Source organism: Carica papaya, chromosome 3 (genome assembly GCF_054855325.1).
Source record: "Carica papaya isolate Zhongbai chromosome 3, ASM5485532v1, whole genome shotgun sequence".
Taxonomy (NCBI): domain Eukaryota; kingdom Viridiplantae; phylum Streptophyta; class Magnoliopsida; order Brassicales; family Caricaceae; genus Carica; species Carica papaya.
This window is the reverse complement of record NC_142311.1, coordinates 21,149,814-21,172,026: the sequence shown is the minus strand read 5'-3', so window position 1 is coordinate 21,172,026 and position 22,213 is coordinate 21,149,814.

Sequence of the window (22,213 nt, the reverse complement as noted above, 5' to 3'; positions counted from 1 at the left end):
TTTACAAATACCATATTATTTAAAATTATACTTCAATTCCATAACAGGGAATAAGGTGAGGGATTCTTACTCAAACTGATGTCCGAAATGGTAAACTTTTGACTGCGCCTACTAGCAGTCCCTGGATTTTCTGAATTTTTTTTCGGGGATTAAAACGCGCTTCAATTACCTAGAAATATCCCAAAAAATCCAAAATCAGTGTTAGGACCCTTTTTGGCCAATTCTAGAATTTTGGCACTGCGGCTCTGCCGTGCTTCGACGACGGTACCGTCACCCGCAGCGGCAGTTTGCCTCAGGTCAACTGTTTTCGACTATTTTCAACCAAATTTGGCCAGCTTGGTACCAATCCCCGCGAGAAAACACGTTAACAGACATCGATTGGCTGAAAAAAGTTAAAAAACTGAAACTTATTGGTGGCAGGGTTCTCTAGTGCGGCGACTCTGCCAGCTCACCTTCGCGATTGGGTGTTTTGCTTTGGTCAACCTGCAAAGAAGGAAATGTTGATTATAATGGTGGAAGAATTATGCAGAACGGGAATCAGAAAGGGCCTCATCGGAGGTGATTTTTTGTATTTTCTTGCGGTAGCACCGTCGGACTTTGCCCACAGTTTTCGGCTAATTCGCCGGTCCTTTTGCTCCGATTTGGCCATGGGGGTGTTTAAAACCGAATTTCAAGAAAATGGGAGAATTTTTACCTCTTTTAGCAGTTAGATGTGGCTCCGGTGCGGCGATGGCAGCGGTCGACTTCCTTCTCGGCAGCTGGGTCTTCTTCTCCGACCAGGAGGGGGGGGGGGGGCTCTAGCGGCTATAGTTAGGGTTTAGTGTGAAGAGGGTTATTTACATACGTCCCCTTTTAATCTGAGTCGTCCATCACGTTAGATTTGGACCGTTCAATCGCGATTAAATAGGGAGTAAATTTAGACCATTCATCACGATCTGATTTAGACCATCCGATCATGTTTAAATAGGAAGTAGATCTAGACCGTTCATCATGTTTAAATTTGATCGTCCGATCGCGTCTGGGGAGGAAACTGATTCGGACCATCCGTGTGCACGGGAATGAATCTGGATCATCCGATCGTGGGCACGTGGATCGTAACGTGGCCTCCTGAGTGGCACCGTGTTAGTGCCCCTTGCCACATAGTACGCTCCAGTTCGTCGGTGTAGCGCCCGCGAAATTGAAGAAGAAGAGAAAAAAAAAAATGGGGGGGCCACGTTAGCAGCCACGTCAGCAGACCCAATCAGCAGTCCCGGCCAACCGGGACCTGCCACGTGGCAAGACCACGTCGATCCGGGACGGGCCACGTTGGCGATCCGCATATATGCGATCGGACGGCCCAGATTCAATCAAAAACGGACAGCCCAGATTAAATCAAAATGGACAACTGAGATCAAAAGGCAAAAGGGTATAAATAAGACCCCTCACCCTATTTCCTATCACGGTATTAAAGTTCAATAATGATAAAACGGTATTTCTTGAGTCAACGAATGTGTGAAATTGTTTAAGGTCGCTAATGGAGCCCGAGTCTAGTGTGTTTGTCGGTTAACTGTTATTTGGCCTGTTTACAGTTTTAAATGCAGCATGAGGTTTGATGTTTTCATTTTATAGTTTCGTGTGCATATTTTACTGTTTTACTGATTATGGATTGAATGACTGGGATATTGATGCTGTATGTTGTCTGTTTGGCATAAATTACCGTTTTGCTTGTTTGTATGTGGATTGATGATGCTGACTGAGGGAAAAGAGAATGAAAGATTATGTAAATGGGTAATTGTATAATGTGGTCAGCCTGACTAGATATCTTGGGAGATGGTGGACGGACCGGCTCCGTAGGGAACCCTACCGGGATTGTGGTCTCCCATACCGGACGGGGTATGGAGATCTTATGTGTTTTGGCGCCCATACCGGACGGGGTATGGGGACAGCCCGTTTCACCTTCATACCGGACGGGGTAATGAGGTTTATAGTTTTGGCGCCCATACCGGACGGGGTATGGGGACGGTCCTAGAATATGATTTCAAGTATTAAGGGTTAACGGGTAGCGGGACCCCTATGGATCCTCATGGATACTAGTGGGCTGGTAAATGAGGAAAATATGTTGTGTAACGATTGAATTACAAAATGCTTGATAAGTATTATGTTATACAGTTCATATATGATTTCATGATGATGATGATGTTATTGCTTTCGTATACTATTTTATGGATTTCACCGAGGTAAGTGGATGGTGAAGGATTTATTATTGATAAAAGAATTTGTTGTAAATTATGCTCCATTGGTCTTTTTGTGTTTTCTACCCACCTTTACCTCCGTGACGGTGAGATATCGTGATGTCTTTACTGGGCTGGTGTAGCTCATTCCTTATTTAATCATATCAGATCAGGAAGACATCGTTCCCGAGCCGATTCCGCAGGAGGACGACGAAGGGGACGCCTAAAGACTCCATAGTCATATTCGTAGCTTTTACTTTCAAGTTTCTCCTTCGGGTAGTTTGATCTTTTATATTTTGTGAGCACGTTTTTGGTTTTAGTGTAAGGGATGTTAATCGAATTTTTGACTTCGCTTCCGCATTTGATATTTTTAATATACATTTCATTTTAAATTTTCGGAGCCGTTACAGTCGGAGCTGCTGACTGGGCGTCTTACATGGCACAATTTTTCTAAATTGTGTTTTGACCCCTAATTTCTGATTTTTCTTTCAAAAATACCACCAGAACTCAAAATTTCACCCATTTTTCTCAAAATTATTTTCAATTTCATCCTCTATTTACTTTCCTTCATTTTTACATTAAATAAGAATTAAAAAATTAAAAAATTATATTTATTCATTAATTTTAATTACAATTAAAAATTAATTAGGGCATTACACATATAGTTCCATGAGTTGCCCTCCTAAACGACACAAGACTTCCCCACAAAATTTGTTTCAGTCACAGGTAATGACTTATATTAAAACTCAAGTTGAAAGTAAAAAACTTATTAATTTTTAATATTTGAATTTTTAATTTCTTTGCAGTTTTAGATAACTGAAAACGGGGCATGTTGTTGTCGATGTGCAAGTCTTAAGCATGGATTTAGAAAGATTAAAAAATTTATGTTGCATGATGTATTTTGTTTCTTTTTGTGGTCGATTGGAATTTATATAAAGAATTAATAGTTTATTAGGGAAGTAGGTGAATCTTATTATTTTGATGGATTAATTTGTAGATTAGAGTGATTAATCTATATTAAATTTGTATTTAGAGTGGTCTAACAAGTATTGTATTTTTAAAATTCTTATATTTATGAAATTATACATTTTTTTAAATAAGAAAATTGATTCCATACATACTAAAAAATGATGATTGAAACTAATAATAATGTATAACAGAAATTTAACAAAATAATAGAAATAAATTAATATACAAAAATAATAAGAATAATAGGAATATACAAAGAAATATGAATAATAGTAATTTACAAAAAAATCTTTTTCTTTTTCTTTAATTTTTTTATCTAGTTATATATATATATATATATATATATACATACATACATATAGTCACTTGATCTTCTTTTGTATTGATTTTTTTTATAAAATTTATTTATTTTATTATATATGTACATGTATCTATATATTTAATTATATATATTTAGTTATATTTATATAAAAATATATAATATATTTAGTTATATATATACATATATATGTATATTTAATTACATATACATAATATATTTAATTAGATATATACATGCTTATAATATATTTAATTACATATATACATGTATATATTTAATTATATAAATACATATATCTGTATATTTAATTATATATATACATATATATAATATTTAATAACATATATACACGTATATATTTAATTATACATACAGGTATATATAATATATTTAATTATATATATACACATTTATAATATTTAATTACATATATGCACACATATATTTAATTATATATACATATATCTGTATATTTAATTATATATATACATATATATAATATATTTAATTACATATATACATGTATATATTTAATTATATAGATACATATATGTATATTTAACTATATACATACGTATATATAATGTAATGATCCCTGAAATCCAAAATGAAATATATAATAACTTAAGTACGGAAACGAAATAAAAGGTTAAAATTTATATTCCTTACACAATAACTTAAAAGTACTAAACAATATTACAGAAATAATTCTTTGAAAGAAACACGAGAAATAAGGAAACAAATGGAAAATAGAAAATATCTAACATTTACTCGCAATCTTCTTACGAATCGGGCTCTGAAACCTAGTCATCTTGATATGAAATGGTTAAATAAAGGATGAACTACACTAACCCAGTAAGGATATCACATTATATCACCGGCACAGAAGAAAAAGTTGGTATAAAGTCGAGAACCACTAATGGAGCATTAAATTTAGTAAATTAATTTATCAATAATAAAATTATTTCTTGTTCACTTACCACAGTGGAATTTATAAAAACAACCTATAAAAATAATAATATTATACATATCATAATTTCATGAACAATCAACAACATAGAATATATTATAAATCCATATCCATTAACAATGAACCAAAGCATAATTATTTCTTTTTTCACCAGCCTACTAGTATCCATAGGGGTTCATAGGGATGTCCCCGCTACATGTGAACCATTTCCTTTAACAATCTCAATTACAGGACCGTCCCCATACCCCGTCCGGTATGAGCACCAAATCATTAAACCTCAATACTCCGTTCGGTATGAGGGTGAAACAGGCCATCCCCATATCCCGTCCGGTATGGGCACTAAATTATCAGGTCCCCATACCCCGTCTGGTATGAGACAACGTTCACGGTAGGGTTCCCTATGTAACCGGTCTGTCCATCATCTCATAGGATATCCAGTAAGCCTGTCGTTTCATCTATTCATTTAAATCACACAATTTCCTTACCGTTTAACATTCATTTTTTCCCGATTCAGCAGTAAACACATCAATTAAACATACATGCGTTCAAGGCCATCAAATAAATCAGATACCATCATGTATATAAACTGTAAAATCAATCAACAAACAGCAGTAGATAATTTCTAATTCTGGCTCTATTAGCAATCCGTAATTAATTATGCATATTTACAAAAATCACAAGAAATACTATATTATTATTTACTTAAACTTCAACTCTATGATAGGGAATAGGATGAGGGATCCTTACTCGATTTGACGTCGAAAAGATAAACGGTTTATTGCACCTACGGGCAGTCCATAGGTTCCCTGAATTTCTCTCTGGAAATTGAAACGCGCATATAGTACCTACAAATGTTCTAAATAAACTCAAAATCAGTCCTAGGGCCCACTAAGCTAATTTTGAAAATCCAACACGGCGGCTTTGCCGTGCTTCGGCGATAGCGCCGCCGCCCACAGCGACAGTCCACCTCGGGTCGACCATTTTCGGCCAAATTCGGCCAATTTTGCATCGATTCCTACGAGCAAATACGTTAAAGGACTTCAGTTGGCCGAAAAAGTACGAAAAACAAAAACTCACTAGCAACGGGGTTGTCTTGTGCGGCGGCTCCTCTGGCTCACGTTACGGTTGGGTGTTTCGCTTTGGTCAACCTGTAGAGAAGAAAACGGTGATCACAACGGTAGAAACATTATGTGAAACGGGAGTCGAGAAGGGACTCATCGGAGGCATTTTGTGAAATTCCCTACGGCGCCGCCGCCGGGCGTCGCTGGTGTTTTCCAACCAATTAACTAGACTTTTCACTATGATTGGGCCATGGGTGAGCTTAAAATTGAATTTCGTGCAAATGGGAAAATTTTTACCTTTTTTGGCGATCAGAAAGGGGTCTGGTGCGGCGGTGGGTGGCGGCAGTCGGCTCCTCGGAGGCTGGGTTATCTTCTCCGGCGAGGGGTTCTGGCGACTAGGGTTAGAGTTTGATGCGGATGAGGATTTTTTATATCCATCCACTTTTGATCTAGACCGTCCATCGCGTTTGATCTCAACCGTCCGATCACGATTAAATAGGGAGTGAATCTAGACAGTTCATCGCGATCCAATCTGAATTGTCCATGGCGATTCACTCTGGACAGTCTGATTGTGTTTGGGAGGGAGCAGATTCAGGCTGTCCGTGTGCACGGGACGGACCTCAGCCGTTCGATCGCGGGCACGCGGATCGCTCACGTGGACCCCCGCGTGGCCTCCCGCGTCAGCATCTTTGCCACTTGGCGCATCCTGGTTGGTTCGGGCTACTGACCCAGGGTCTGACGTGGTGAAACTTTTTAAAATTATATTTTGGCCCCTATTTTCTGATTTTTTATTCAAAAATACCCTCATAACCCAAAATTTCACCCCTTTTTTCCAAAATTATTTTCAATTAAATCCTCTTTCAATTTTATTTCATGTTTTACTCTAAATTAAATAAAACAAAATATACTAAAATAAAATAAAATAATAAAATTTATATTTACTAATTATTTAATCACCACGAAAAAAATTTGTGGGTGTTATAACTCCCCCCCTTAAAAGAAATTTGGTCTCTCAAATTTGTCTCTCGCTCTCAATCGAACAGCTGGGGATATTGGACTCTAAAGTCTGATTCTAGCTCCCATGTAGCCTCCCTCGATGTGTGGTTTTGTCATATGACCTTTACAAAGTAAATTTCCCAGTTGCGAAGTAATCTACTCTTTTGATCCACGATGCCGACCAACACTTCCTCTGAGGACAGATCCTCCTGGAGTGGAAAAGGCTCGTGGGCCAAGACATGAGAGGGGTTTAGATTGTACTTGCGTAGCATGGACACATGAAACACATTATAGACCTTGGAAAGTTCTGGAGCCAGTGCTAGTCTGTAAGCGGCGGTACCAATTCCGTTTAAGACTTCAAATTGTCCAATAAATTGGGGGTTCAGTCTCCCCTTCCTGCTGAACCTACTAATTTTTTTGAAAGGAGTGACCATAAGGAACATCCGATTGCCTTTCTTAAATTCCAAATCTCTCATTCAGGTGTCCACATAACTCTTCTGCCTGTTCTGAGCCATCTGAATGTTCTTCCTAATCTTAACTATTTTGGATGTAGTCTCCTCTACCAGATCTAGGTTGAACAGTTTTCTATCGCCGACTTCTTCCCAACAAATCAATGATCTATATGGGCACCTATATAATGCCTCATACAGAGCCATGCCAATACTCGCTTAGTAGCTGTTGTTGTAGGCGAACCTTATCAGGTGTAGATGGTCATCCCAATGGCCCCCGAAGTCAAGAACACAAGCTCGGAGCATATTCTCAAGTGTACAGATTGTCCTTTCTGACTGTCCATCGGTCTGAGGGCGGAATACAGTACTAAAGGACAACTTCGTTCCCATGGCTTGTTGAAAGATATTCCAAAATCGAGAAGTGAACCTGGGGTCCTTGTCGGACACTACTGTTACTAGCACTCCATGCAATCTGACTATTTTCTGAATATATATTCTTGCTAACTTGTCCAAGGGATCGGTCATCCTGATGGCCAAGAAGTGGGAAGACTTGGTAAGCCGGTCAACAAATTATCTAGATGGCATCATATCATGAGCGTGCCTTACGTAACCCTATCACGAAGTCTATGGTGATATGTTCCCACTTTCATTCCAGGATCGGTAATGGCTGAAGTAGTCCGTCTGGGCATTGATGCTCTACCTTGACCTACTGACATACCAAACACTTAGAAATAAAGTCAGTTATATCTATTTTCATCCCGTTTCACCAAAATCGATGTCGCATACTTTGGTACATTTTAGTGCTTCCAGGATGCATGACAAAATTTGAGCTATGGGCCTCTGTCATGATGTCTCTCTTTAAGTCACTATCACCTGGAACACATACCCTGTCCTGAAATATGAGCAACCCATCCATGGAGATTCAAAATTCGGAGCTAACTCCCTGTTCTGCATCTCTTTTGAGGGATACTAGGGTGGAATCGACAGACTGAGCTTGCCTTATTCTCTGAATTAACTCAAGTTGAATAGTCAGGTGACCAAAACATGTGACTCTCCTCAAGTTTTGAAGTTGTACCTGTTGTGTGGCTCCAATCTGCCTGCATTCTGAAACCATCAAATTGGCTAATGTACCTGCACTTTTTCTGCTGAATGCATCAGCTACCACGTTTTCCTTACCCGAGTGATACAAGATATCGCAATCATAGTCCTTAAGAAGTTCTATCCACCTTCTCTGATGCATGTTGAGATCCTTTTGAGTGAATATGTGTTTCAAACTCTTGTGATCAGTATAGATCTGAAAGGTCTCTCCATACAAATAATGGCACTAAGTCTTCAAGGCGTGTATGATTGCGGCAAGCTCTAAGTCATGGGTGGGATAGTTTTTCTCATGATTCTTCAACTGTCTGGACCCATAGGCTATGACCTTCCCATGCTGCATTAAAACACAACCCAAGCCTAGATAGGAGGCATCACTGTAAACTGTATATCCTCCGATCCATTCAGCAAGGCCAACACAGGTGCAGTAGTCAGCCGCTTCTTTAGCTCTGAAAAACTTTTTTCACAGTTCTCATTCCACTCAAACTTGACATTCTTCTTTGTGAGCCGAGTGTGGGGAGCAAATAGACTAGAAAATCCTTCCACAAACCTGCAGTAATAACCCGTCATCCCTAGAAAAACTATGGATCTCCTTAACTGATGTCAGTTTTTCCAGTCGAGCACTACTTCAACCTTTTCAGGGTTCACTGACACTCCATCCTTTGATATGATTTGTCTTAGGAAGGTAGTCTCCTCAAGTCAAAATCCACACTTACTCAACTTTTCATACAGCTTTATTTCTCTGAGAACCTGCAAAACCTGACCTAGATGGTGAGCATGTTCCTCTCTACTTTTTGAATAAACCAGGACGTCATCGATGGATACAATGACAAACTGATCCAAAAATTTTCTGAAGTCCCTGTTCATGAAGTCCATGAAGATGGCTGGGGCATTGATTAGTCCAAATGGCATGATCAAAAACTCATAGTATCCATACCTGGTTCGAAAGGATGTCTTGGGGATGTCTTATGTCATGATTTTCACCTGATGGTAACCTGAACGCAGGTCTATTTTGGAGAAGACCTGGGCACCCTGCAACTGATTGAAGAGGTCATCTATCATGGGAAGAAGATACTTGTTCTTGATTGTGATTCTATTCAACCCTCGGTAATCAATACATAACCTCAACGTTCCATCTCTCTTTCTGGCAAAGGTGACTCTGGCACCCCAAGGGGACACACTATGTCGGATATCCTGCAATTCAATGATCAGCTTCCTTAGTTCCTCCATCTCAACACGACTCATGCGGTAAGGAGCAACCGAAATAGGCTGGGTGCCTGGCTGGAGGTCTATGGTGAATTCGACTTTCCTGTCCACTGACAGTCCTGATAGTTCATCTGAAAACACATCTGAAAAGTCTCAGACTATCGAAATCTCTTTCTTGAGTTTGCCTAGTTAGAGAAAATAGTAGGGTTAAAGTACTCATGAATAAGAAAATTTACCATAAAGGAATAAATGCTAAATGATTTTATTAATTTGTAAATGGCTCCTCATTAGGAGGATTAAATACAACCTTCTTGCTAAAACAATTACGGTGACGTGATACGCCGCTAGCCAATTCATTCCTAAAATTACATCAAAATCCCCCGTGTATAATTCTATTAAGTCCACACTCAATTTTTTATCTGCTATATCTAGGACACAAGCCCTGTAGAAAACTTCTCCTAGTACTGTCATACTCCCAGCAGTAGACACAAACAATATATAATCAAGTTTATCAGATAATACATTAAATTTTGATGTAAAAACAGGTGAAACAAATGAATGCAATGCACTAGTATCAATCAAACTATGAGCAAAATAGTTACAGATAGTGTACATACCTTATACCACGTATGGGTTGGCTTCTGCATGCTGTTGGGTGAGATTGTAAACTCTACCTTGGATAGGAGGTCTGCCCTGATTCTGGTTCTTTGGGCACTCCCTCGCATAATGTTGGGCACTACCACATATGTGACAGTTGTTGTTGAGGTGGTAGCAGGATCGGTTCCCATGATCCCTGCCAAAATGCTGACAAATCTTACCGCATCCTGCCATTGGAGCCTGAGGGGGAGCCTAGATCACCGGCCTAGGCCTCTTGTTCTATTGAACATGCGCAATAGGTGCTGGTCTGCGGGTTGAAGCTGAGGGTCTGAGGTTCCCTGCTACCTGAGAGAGGGTGCAGAAGCTCCTCTCCACTAGCTGTGCCTTGACTAGAACGGCCGAATAAGTCCTGAGCTCCAGCACAAACAAATGTTGTCTGATCTCTGGGCAGAGGCACCACTCGAACCTCCTATCCTTCATGCCTTCATCCAACAACGTCTCAAGGGAGTATCGGCTCAACACTAGGAAGTTGTGAGAGTATTCTGAAACAGTCATGTTTCCCTAGACCAACTGTACAAACTCCATCTCCTTCAGATGTCAGAGATGGTCTGGAAGGTACTCTGCATGAAAGACCGCTAGGAACTGTTTCCAAGTAATTGGAACAGGCAGGGTGGTCTTTTTGAGTTCCTACCAGCGGTCTGCTTCTCCCATTAACATGTAGGTAGCAAGGGTGACTTTCTATTCGGGAGTCACTCCCAGGGTCTTGAAGGCCTTCTCTGTCTCTGCTAACTAGTACTCGGCATCTTTAAAAGAGGATCCTCCTGCAAAAGTAAATGGATTTAGTCTCTTGTACCTCTCTATATAGACTGGGCCATCCTGAGGATAGACTGGGGGGCCATATGGTGGTACTTGCTGATACAGTGGGGACACCGAATTGTACTATGGCGGTGCCGGGTAGTACTATGGTTGGGGCACCAGATCATACTGTGGTGGTGTCGGGTTGTACTGTAGAGGAGCAGGATCATACCGGGGTGGCTTGGGATCCTCTCGTTATAGGGATGGCTCAACCTGCGGCAGTGGGGGAGGGTCAAGTAGCTCCCTCCTCTCCTCTCGGCCCTGCTGGGCAGCAATAAGTCTCTCCAGCATCTCAAATATCCGGTTAACATCTTCCCTAAGTAAACCATCTCGGGCTGCTCGGTTTAGTGTTGGTCTTCCTCTCCTCATCTCTCTGTACATGCATTTCACAAGGAAGGGTTGAGTGATAATTTATTATTTTGGTATTTCTCTAAGGATTATTGGGTAAGGAATGGGTCTAAGGAACACAACTCTTATATCAACTGTAACGACCCTGGAAATCCAAAAGGAAATATATAATAACTTAAGTGCGGAAGCGAAATAAAAGGTTAAGGTTTACATTCCTTACAAAATAATTTAAAAGTACTGAACAACATTACGAAAGTAATTCTTTGAAAGAAACACGAGAAATAAGGAAACAAATAGAAAATAGAAAATATCTAGCATCTACTCGCAATCTTCTTGCGGATTGGGCTCTGGAACCTGGTCCTCTTGATATGAAATAGTTAAATAAAGGACGAGTTACACTTGCCCAGTAAGGATATCACACTATATCACCGGCACAGAAGTAAAGGTTGGTATAAAATCAAAAACTACTAATAGAGCATTAAATTTAGTAAATTCATTTATTAATCATAAAATTATTTCTCGTTCACTTACCATAGTGGAATTTATAAAAACAACCTATAAAAACAATAATACCATATAGATAATAATTTCATGAACAATCAGTAACATATAACATATTATAAATCTATATCCATTAACAATAAACTAAACCATAACTGTTTCTCTTTTCATCAGCCTACTAGTATCCATGGGGGTTCATAGGGATGTCTCCGCTACACGTGAACCCTTTTCTTTAACAATATCAATTACAGTGTCGTCCCCATACTCCGTCCAATATGGGTGCAAAATTATCAGGTCTCCATACCCCATCCGGTATGAGACAACGTTCACGGTAGGGTTCCTTATGTACCCGATCCGTCCACCATCTCCCAAGATATCCCGTAAAGCTGTCGTTTCATCTATTCATTTAAATCACACAATTTCCTTATTGTTTAACATTCTTTTTTTTCCAATTCAGCATTAAACACATCAATTAAACATACATGTGTTCAAGACTATAAAATAAATCAGATACCATCATGCATATAAACTGTAAAATCAATCAACAAACAACAGTAGATAATTTCCGGTTCCGGCTTTATTAGCAATCCGTAATTAATTATGCATATTTACTAAAATTACAAGAAATACCATATTATTATTTACTTAAACTTCAACTCTATGATAGGGAATAGGGTGAGGGATTCTTACTCGATTTGACGCCAAAAAGCTAAATCGTTTACTGCACCTACGGGAGGTCTATGGGTTCCCTGAATTTCTCTTTAGGAACTGAAACGCGCTTATAGTACGTACAAATGTTCCAAATAAATCCAAAATCATTCCTCGGGTAAGCCATTTTCGGCCAATTTTGTATCGATTCCTGCGAGCAAATCGGTTAAAGGGCCTCGATTAGCCAAAAAATATGAAAAATCGAAACTCACCGACGGCGGAACTCTCCGGTGCGGCGACTCCTCCGACTCACGTTGCGATTGGGTGTTTCATTTTGATAAACTTGTAGAGAAAAAAACGATGATCACAACGGTGAAAAAATTACATGAAATGGGAATCATAAAGGGCCTCATCAGAGGCATTTTGTGAAATTCTCCGTAGCGGCACTACCGGGCTTCGCCGGTGTTTCCCGTCAATTGACCAGTCTTTTCACTCCGATTTGGCCATGGGTGAGCTTAAAATTAAATTTCGTGCAAAAAAAAAAATTTACTTTTTTTGGCGGTCGAAAAGGGTTTCGATGCAGCGGCAGGTGGCGGCGATCGGCTCCCCGGTGGTTGGGTCATCTTCTCCAGCGAGGGGTTCTGGCGACTAGGGTCAGGGTTTTGTGCGGATGGGGGGGTTATTTGTATCCATCCACTTTTTATTTGGGCCGTCCATCACGTTTGATTTGAACCGTCCGATCGCGATTAAATAGGGAGTAAATTTGAGCCGTTCATCGCGATCCAATCTGGGCCATCCATCACGATTCACTCTGGGTCGTCCGATCGCGTTTGGGTGGGAGCGCATCCAGGCCGTCCGTGCGCGCGGGAACGGACCTAAGCCTTTCGATTACGGGCACGCAGACCGCCCACATGGCTGGGCGTGGCCTCCCGCGTCAGCGTCTTTGCCATTTGGCCCGTCCTGGTTGGTTAGGGCTGCTGACCCGGCGTCTGACGTGGCGAAACTTTCTAAAATTGCGTTGTGACCTATGTTTTCTAATTTTTCTTTCAAAAATACCTCCAGAACCCAAATTTTCACTCCTTTTTTCAAAAATTATTTCAATTAAATCCTCCTTCAATTTTATTTCATTTTTTGTACTCTAAATTAAATAAAACAAAATACACTAAAATAATAAAATTTATATTTACTAATTATTTAATCACCACAAAAAAATTTGTGGGTGTTACATATAATATATTTAATTATATATACGTATATATAATATATTTAATTATATATATTTGTTTAATCATATATATATTTGTTATCTTTTCATTTTTTATTTATTATTATATGCAATAAGATATGGGAAAAATATATAATTTGATCAAATATACAACCATACTATCTTATCAATCCAAACAAAAATATCTGTCATTATCATACATTAATAGACAATCTTTCAAACATGGTATAACTTAAATATTAGTGTACTCTGCACTTAACTTAAAATATTGTACATTAATGGACCATTATGAAAGTCATCCAAAAAAAGTCTTCCTCTCCTCCTCTATCTCCTCTCCTCTCATTAAAGGAGATCAAGAGAAAAACTGCAGGGATGAGTTTTAAGTTAAGGGGTTTTTAGCGGGGTTTATTTCCAAAACCCCCTTAAATATAAAAGTTAATTATGGGTGCATATTAACAAAATGAATAAAACTTGTTACAAAAATAAATAATTATAAAAAAAATTAAGATTATAAGAATATAAGAATAAACACAGGCCAGGTACTACGAGTTGCTACCTTCACTCTCTTCTCCTTCATCTCTTTTCTCCTACGTGTCTCCCCACGCTAGTATAACAACACATAATCACCAGGCTTTACAGGTTCAATCGAAAAAAAAGCTAGCACTCGTAATCCATGCAAGCTCGACCTCTCCATAACTCAAAATTAAGGTCGTTGCTTTTAATCAAGTAGATTGGATTTATCTTAATAACAAACAAGCAAATACCTAGATAATTCCTGTCATACTATCATTTGGTTAGCATAATTTTGTTTTTGATCCATCTCTCTTTTGGCCAAAGCCTTAAATATCCACTAATGTTAAGGAATCAGTAAAATCTCTCCATATTCCCAGTCACTGAAGTGTTTCTAATTCTCTCTCTTTTGAAATAAGCATTATAACAGCTAATGTAATTTCACTGTACTACCTACCAGTTTGTCGATGTTCTCAGAAACTAAAGCGGAAGTACACAAATTGAGCACAATTAAAAAGAAAATAACTCTGTTATGCCGAGAGTGAAAGAAACTTACCCACAAACCAACGCCACCTCACGGGAGGTCAGATGCTTTTTCAGTCAAGTACCGTAATCTATTAGGCATTTTACTCTCTCCTCTCGCCAATCTCTCTACCTCATCAATCCCATCCCCTGATATTCATTGTTGTTATCTCCATTCTACAAATTCGAACAATATCTAGATTTCCTATTGCTAAAAATCCTAGGAATTTTCCCGAAGAAGTCGCAAAAAAATGGCAATTAAGCTTCAGGTTAAAGAATTGAATTGTAAATGAAAGGAACAAAGGGGTTTGAGGTTTCAATTTGATTGTGGAATGAAAGACAAGAAAATGGAGAGATTTTCAGAGAGGAGAGAGAGGGTTTGAGAATGGAACTGAAGATATCATTCTTAGGGATCTAAAGAAAGGTGTTCAACCAAATGACATCGTATTCTTAAAAACAACGAAAATTTTCTTCTTTATGGTTTGATTAACATAATAAGTAATTTAAAATATTTACTTTTATTTAAGTTTGAAAATTTGGAAAAATAATAATTGGAAATCCTTCCTTTCTTAATGCATATGTAATTGTCATATATTACTTGAATAAAATAAAATATGTATTTTTTAAGTTCTTTTCTTAATATTCATAATTTTTAAACTGTATTAAAAATAAAATATAATAAAATAAAAAAGATTATTGCTATTTTTACTAAAAAAATTTATAATTATAAAATTATAAATTAAAATAATTTTATAAGCTTAAGAATCAAATTGTAAAGTAAAATTTTCAGATACCTAATTATAACATGACAAATGAAGTATGAATATAATTTATTTATTTTGTTAAGAGATTACAAGTTGGACTATCATTAAAAAATGATTAGGTCACTATTTTCTAAAAAAGTATAATTTCCTCCATTTGTTAAGATACTAATAATACATATTATAAGTTGTTTAAAATTAGTAATCTTTTTTGTTTTAAAAAATAGTTATGAATTTAAGTAAATTATTTATCGAAAACAAATGAATAATTATTTTTTGGCTAAAGAATTAATAGAAATATATATTTATCATTAAAATATATATAATTTATGTTCCTATATTTTGTTAGTTTTAAGTAAATATTATTATCATTAAGGTAGCTAAATATCTTTTTAAAATAAAAAAGTTCATATTTTATTATTTGAAGTTTTTTTTTTAAATTAGTAATGCAAGTTATTTTCAATAGTTTAATATGATCATAAGATATCTTGATAATCTATATCCGATATATTACAACTCATGTTGACAAAAAATATGATAAAATTCATTTTAAGTTATTGCAAACGCATAAAACATGAATACAACGATGATACATGTAAAGACATACTTAACATTATCTTTTCTGGATATCTTAATATATTTCCTTTGAGGAAGTTTACCAACAATACTTAGCGGTGCCTACGCAGGGACTACTTTGACATGCCCTTAGTGCAGAAACCAACCCCCGGGTGTGTACAACGTGTGCGTGATAATGTGCTCCACTAAGTGCCCAACAAGCAAATGAGCGTGCGCATAGGCACATTATGTCGCACAAAGAAGACTAAGACGCGCACCGCGATGCAAAAGCACACATGTACATGCCGTGTTGTGTGAGTGCAGGAGAAAATGCTTGGCTACGCAAACACGCTTGTGGACACCCCATGTCGTACAAGGGCGAGGGTGAGATGCCTCACGTAGGGCAACTTGCGCTCCCGCGCACAAGGGGCAGTCCCCAACACGTGCATTGTGTCTGACCTGTCTACCCATGTACATGGCAACGCACAATTTGCAAGGTTATGTGACTCTGCTTGGTGCACCTGTGTGCTGAGAGAGCCTCATGACTGGCCCCTTCCTCACTTTTTAAGCAGGTGCAGCGAGGGATTTTTCCCACAATTTTTGGATTGGGAATAGGCCTTAAATGGGCCTAGATCATTTAGAAGGGCTTTAAAAAGCCCATAATCCATCCATTATACCTCTGTTCGGCCCAAATCCATTATTGGGCCGGATCATGTCTGAAAATTTTGGAATGGATTCTAGTTGAGTCTATTTTAGGGACCCAATGAGTCCAAAATGATGTTTGTGGATCTTAACTACGTCCAATTGAAATTAAAAGAAGCCTAGTGGGTCGAGAACAGGATAAGTGGGACCCAATGGCCAAAAATAAAGGATAAAAATATTGGTAGGCCTGTTGGGCCGGATGGTACAAAGTTATTGGAAATTTTAAAATGATCTAATCGATTAGGCTTTTTGTTATGATAATATCAGTTTAATACAATAATGTAAGTCATCTCCAAAAACCTAAATTTGTTTACCCGTTATCACTCCCCATGAATGGGTACTCTATTGGTTTTCATCTGATGAGAGTGAATCACGGTCGACTGTAGGAGTCATAGTGGCGAAGTAATGTCATGATCATAGAACTTCTTTATCAGTGTTTTCTGAACTGGATTGTTATTCTCATTGATAGTAGTAGTTGGGGATCCTTTTTGCCTTCCATTGATATAGGATCAAATGGTTTCATGCGAAGATCTGAACTATCGAAACCTAGACGAGTCACTTTTGTTAGAATAACTTAGTTTGTCTATTAGTCTAGTCATCGGTAAAATTATCAGTTTCTGTAAGTGATTGGTTGTCATGTATCTGATTATGTAGTTCATGATGGACAAATGAATGTTATTTTTAAGAAATATATGTTAGTATTTTTACTATAAAATTTTCAGCAGTCTGAAACATGAAAATATGGTATTTAAATTGGTAAACATATTTTCACTTATATGCCTTAATTAACTTGTGAAACGTTATGAGTATGGTTATAATGTTATTTTTCTTCTTGAGTTTTATAGAACTCACCCTAATCCATTCCCCCAGATGTTGTTGAAGAAGATGACTTGTCTCCCGATCTGCCCCTTGATGCTTATTTGGCTCCGTTCATGGATCTGTAGCTTGTTGAGTGCGAATAGTGTTTCACTTTGGAAGATTGTTATTTTTTTAATGAAATAAGTTACTAAAACTATATCTGTAATTTATTTTTTTGGCTAACTTTTTTGCTTCAGAAGTGTAAAGTACATTATTAATTTTATAAGGGATGAATGAACTTTCGTGTTGTACCGATATATTCGCACTTGTATCTGTTCTGATTGGACACTGCTTCCCACTAGGTAGTGGGATGTCAAAGACATAGCTTCAAGGGAGATCCAAAGCTTACTAAAGAATTAAGGAAAAAGGAAAAGAAAAAACCACTTAAAATACTAAAGAGTTTTTTACCTAGTTTGGGATGTTTCTATTTTATATGTCCAAATGTGGTATCTAAACTTGCTTATATGATTTGCTTAACTTGATTACATAGGTGTTTTATATGTCTAAATGTGGTATCTAAACTTGCTTATATGATTTGCATAATTTGATTACATAGATGTTTTATATTTTTGTGTGAAATTAAATGTCTAAGGTCATATGGATGTATGATATGCTTAAAGTTTTTAATTTAATGTTAATAAAATAATTCCCATGAAATGTTTATCTGTTTGATGTAACATATAAAAGCTTTAAATGTCATCGTGAATGTACTAATCAATTTCACCCTTACTTACAAATAAATCATTAAGGAATTCTAATAAAACTAACTCTTGTATTACCTCCCATCTTTAACATATACATCCACATATATGAAATTTCTAACTCCTTAATGAAGTATTGATGACTTTTCATGATTAGAAAGTTGATATCTCTTCTTAATTAGAAGTTAAGTTGCTTAGTTCAGTCTAAAAAAATAAATTTTATAGCTCGTAATATTATTAGATGGGCTATTTTAAATAATTTTGAAGAACCACTCCCTCATGAGAGGTGAAAATTAAAGAAAAAAAACAAAAGTAAAAACTTAACAAATGAAGGAAATTGGTTCAATATTATGTTTTTATCAATTAGTTTAGTTAGCTTTTTGTTTTAAAGAAAATATATATTTAATTCTATTTTTATCTTATAGATTTAATTAAAAATAGATATAAACAATTAAATATTATGCTTATATTATACTTAAATATATATATCATATAAATAAATATTTATAAAATTATTTATTAGAATTCGGTCTTTTTAGTTAAAACCAAAATGAACTTGCAACTTGATGAGCTTTTTTTGTTTTCATTTTGCTTTGGTTTCTCGCAAATGCATATTAGTTCTGAATTTATTATCGGCTTGTTTTGCTTTGTTGAGTTGAATCTTACTATTATAATTAGCCAAAGGTTAGAGAAAAACATGAACTAACAGTTAAGGAATAATTTCTACGACTGAGGACTCTCTTAAGATTCTATTGATGAAGTTCGTGGGAAATTCATAGCTTGCAGCAGATTTATGTGGTGGCTGATTAGATATATATGTATATGTGTGTGTGTGTCTGTATTACTTTTTTTGTTTTACTTTTTTTAAGCCTTGATAAAAACATTTTTAATCTTCAAACTAATGTTATTTAATGTTGCCTCTACGATATTCTTTGCTAGCAAATTATGTTGTAACTGTTATAAAATAATTTATGAGGAGCAGAAGGAAAAAAAAATTCAAATATTGACTATGTTCAATAGATTTCTTAAGGAAGAAGAAAATATGCAAGAGATTCTTATTGATAAAGGATAAAGTATTTTGAATAATTTTCACTATGAATCTATTATAGAAGTTATTTCAGTTCAGCCATATAATTTCCCTAGGTTATATAGTTTTTTAGCTTGCTCTTATTTTTGCAGATTGATTGTGCTTATGAACAATCAAATTCAGATTAGAAACTTTGTATCCTCCTTACAACTTATTGAGAGACAAAAGCAATCGGGACTTTATTAGCAACCTATCCACACACATCAGTAGCGTATCAAATGTTATTACTATTATAAGCCCTTGACACACGAGCTTCCTTCATATAAATACCAAACTTCACCATATGAATAACATATACAAAATCTCTCCTTCTATCAGCTCCATTTACTTAGTATCAGAGCCATGGGTACACCTTCAGCCATAATCAATACACATTTGTCAACATCATCTCATCACTTCTTTTCAATTAAGCTCACAAACAAGAATTACGTTTCCTCGAAAACTTATTTTCTCTTACTCTTAAATTATCAGAACTTAACCAAATTTGTTGATAGCTCACAGATAGCTTCACCCAAAATAATACCTGATCCGAATAAACCTAAAGAGCACATTCTGAATCCCGAATATCATACTTGGTTTTAAAGAGACCAGATGTTGTTATGTTAGCTTTTATCTTCTTCATCAGAAGAAGTATTTCCATATATAATCGGCTTGAAATCTTCCTATGAAGTATGGTTTTCCCTAGTGAATTCCTTTGGCTCCCATTCCCAAAATCAACAATTGCAACTTAACATAGAGTTGCAAGAGCTAAAGAAGAACGACCTCACTATATCTCAGTATCTTCATAAAGCAAAATCCTTAGCTAATGAACTTGCGTCAGCTGGTCGTAGTTTGACCCTAGCCCAATTCAACACCATCATTTATCGGAATATCAACAGCGACTATCATAGCATCATTACTAACCTCAACTTACATTCTGAACCCACCTCATTTAATGAACTCCATAGTCACCTCCTTGCACACCAAATTCTCATCAAAAGTCATCAAGAACTGTTTGTTGCCAATTTCTCTCGAAGAAATTGAAAACCAACAAATTATCAAACCTTCAACACATCATCAAATTCAACAAACTACCATTCCAACCTATGCCAACAACGTTGCTACTGTGCACCATGCCAAATATGCAATCTCAGAAATCACATGGTAAATCGTTGCCACAAACACTATGATGCATGAGAGTATGGAGAAGGTTGAATCTACTCCAGAAACTCACTCAATGTATGCAATACCGGAATAATAACCACCTAGAATCAAACCCCTCCCTTTAATTAAATGTACAATTGTAAAAAGAAAAAAAAAACTAGGAAAATAAAACAAGAAAGGAAAAATGTCATGGACTTACCGATAAGTTGATCCCTGCTTTTTGGTTCAACAAGACTTTTGAAGACTCCTACTTCACAAAAAACTTGAAAAAGCTAATTTTAGCAAAAATACTAAAATAAGAAAAGTCGACGCTCTCAAGAATTCTCTCAAATTTATTATCAAATGTATATTTTGCATCTTAGGAGCAAAAGTCTATTTATAGCCTTTTCTGGGTAATCAAGATGAGTATAAAAATCTTGAGATAATTAATAAAATAATAACCTAGATAAAATTAATTAAATAATACTAAAGGATAGACTTACATTAAAATAATAATTAATTTAAAATTCATATTTATCCCATGTGAAATCTATTTAAAACACATGTGAAAATTAATTTTAACACATGGGTATTTTAAAAAGTGGGTCCCAATCTTTTTTAAAAGGGTTTTAAAATAAAATAAATATTAAATAATATTTTAAAATAAAGAAAAAGAGGGACTGGCTGGTTGGCTACCTGGATGGGCCGGGCCAGCCAGTCCGCGTGGGAGAAAGCCTGCAGGAATCGCAGGCTAACAGCTTAGGCTATTTTGTTGGGCCGTTCGCGAGCTTGTTCGCGTGGAATGTGTGCGTTCGGCCCTTGGGCCTGTGCACATGCGGTTAGTTCTGCATGGGCCTAGAGGGTCGTATGCATGGGCACTTTTGGGCGTTCGTGTACGAGATTCGTACGGACGCGCATGCATGTTTGTGGGCTGGGCCGCATGTCCGACGCACGTGTGGGCCTCCAGATCTTTGCGTTTAGAAATTTACTGGTCTCCAGTTTTCTTACGGAGTATAAGGTAGCCTCGATTGCTTCACCACAGGACCAGGGAACACTGATGGATGTGCGGGCCAAGTATCCTGTACACGCATTGCAACACATGTGTACCCCACGGATACCCAAACCCATACTACATTTGAGTTTTTGTCTTGGGTTGAGATTTTCAGGCCGAGTCATTCTTTAGCAGTAAGGCCTGTTACCCTTCGAGTTCCTAGCACATTCTGGTGTCGTTTCCTCCTAGGCCGAAAACTTTGTATGATGGATTTAACCTTGTTGTTTGATACTTGGTTAGGAACATAATAAATTTTAGTATTGTTAGCTCGCAATTACTTTCTCTCATTTTTCAGAAGCTTACCTCTACTTGCTCGCTTCTGGCACTCCTCTAGTTTAGGTGTGTTGTCAGTGGGTATCACGTCATCCCTCCTTATTTGAGAGGATTCGTCCTCGAATCTACAGAGATAACTTTTCATCTAAAGTTAATGAGGACAGAGGATTTACCAGATATCTAGCCAGGTGCTCGAGTTGTTCTTAAATAAAGAAGCAACTTTGGTCTATATCCTGATTGTGGTCCTATTTCACCGGTCTCTTAGCGAACTCCTCGTATGACTTTTTAATTTTTAGTTAATCCTCATAATCGTCCCTTCTTGGCAAAGAGGTTAAAACATAGATGCGGTTACCCATTCGGATAGAATACTGAATTTTTTCACCGGCATGGCTGACATTACTGTCATATTTTTAGGGCCCTCCTAGCAACAAGTGTCTTGCTTACTCTGGAACTACATCGCCCAATATCTCGTCCATGTAGTCACTAATAAAGAATGGGACACATGCTAGGTGATGTCGATCTTTTTGCTATCATCCAACCAGTGCAATTTATAGGGAGAAGGGTGTTGTTTGCACGTTAACCCTGCTCGATCCACCAGCAAGGTACTGGCAACATTAGC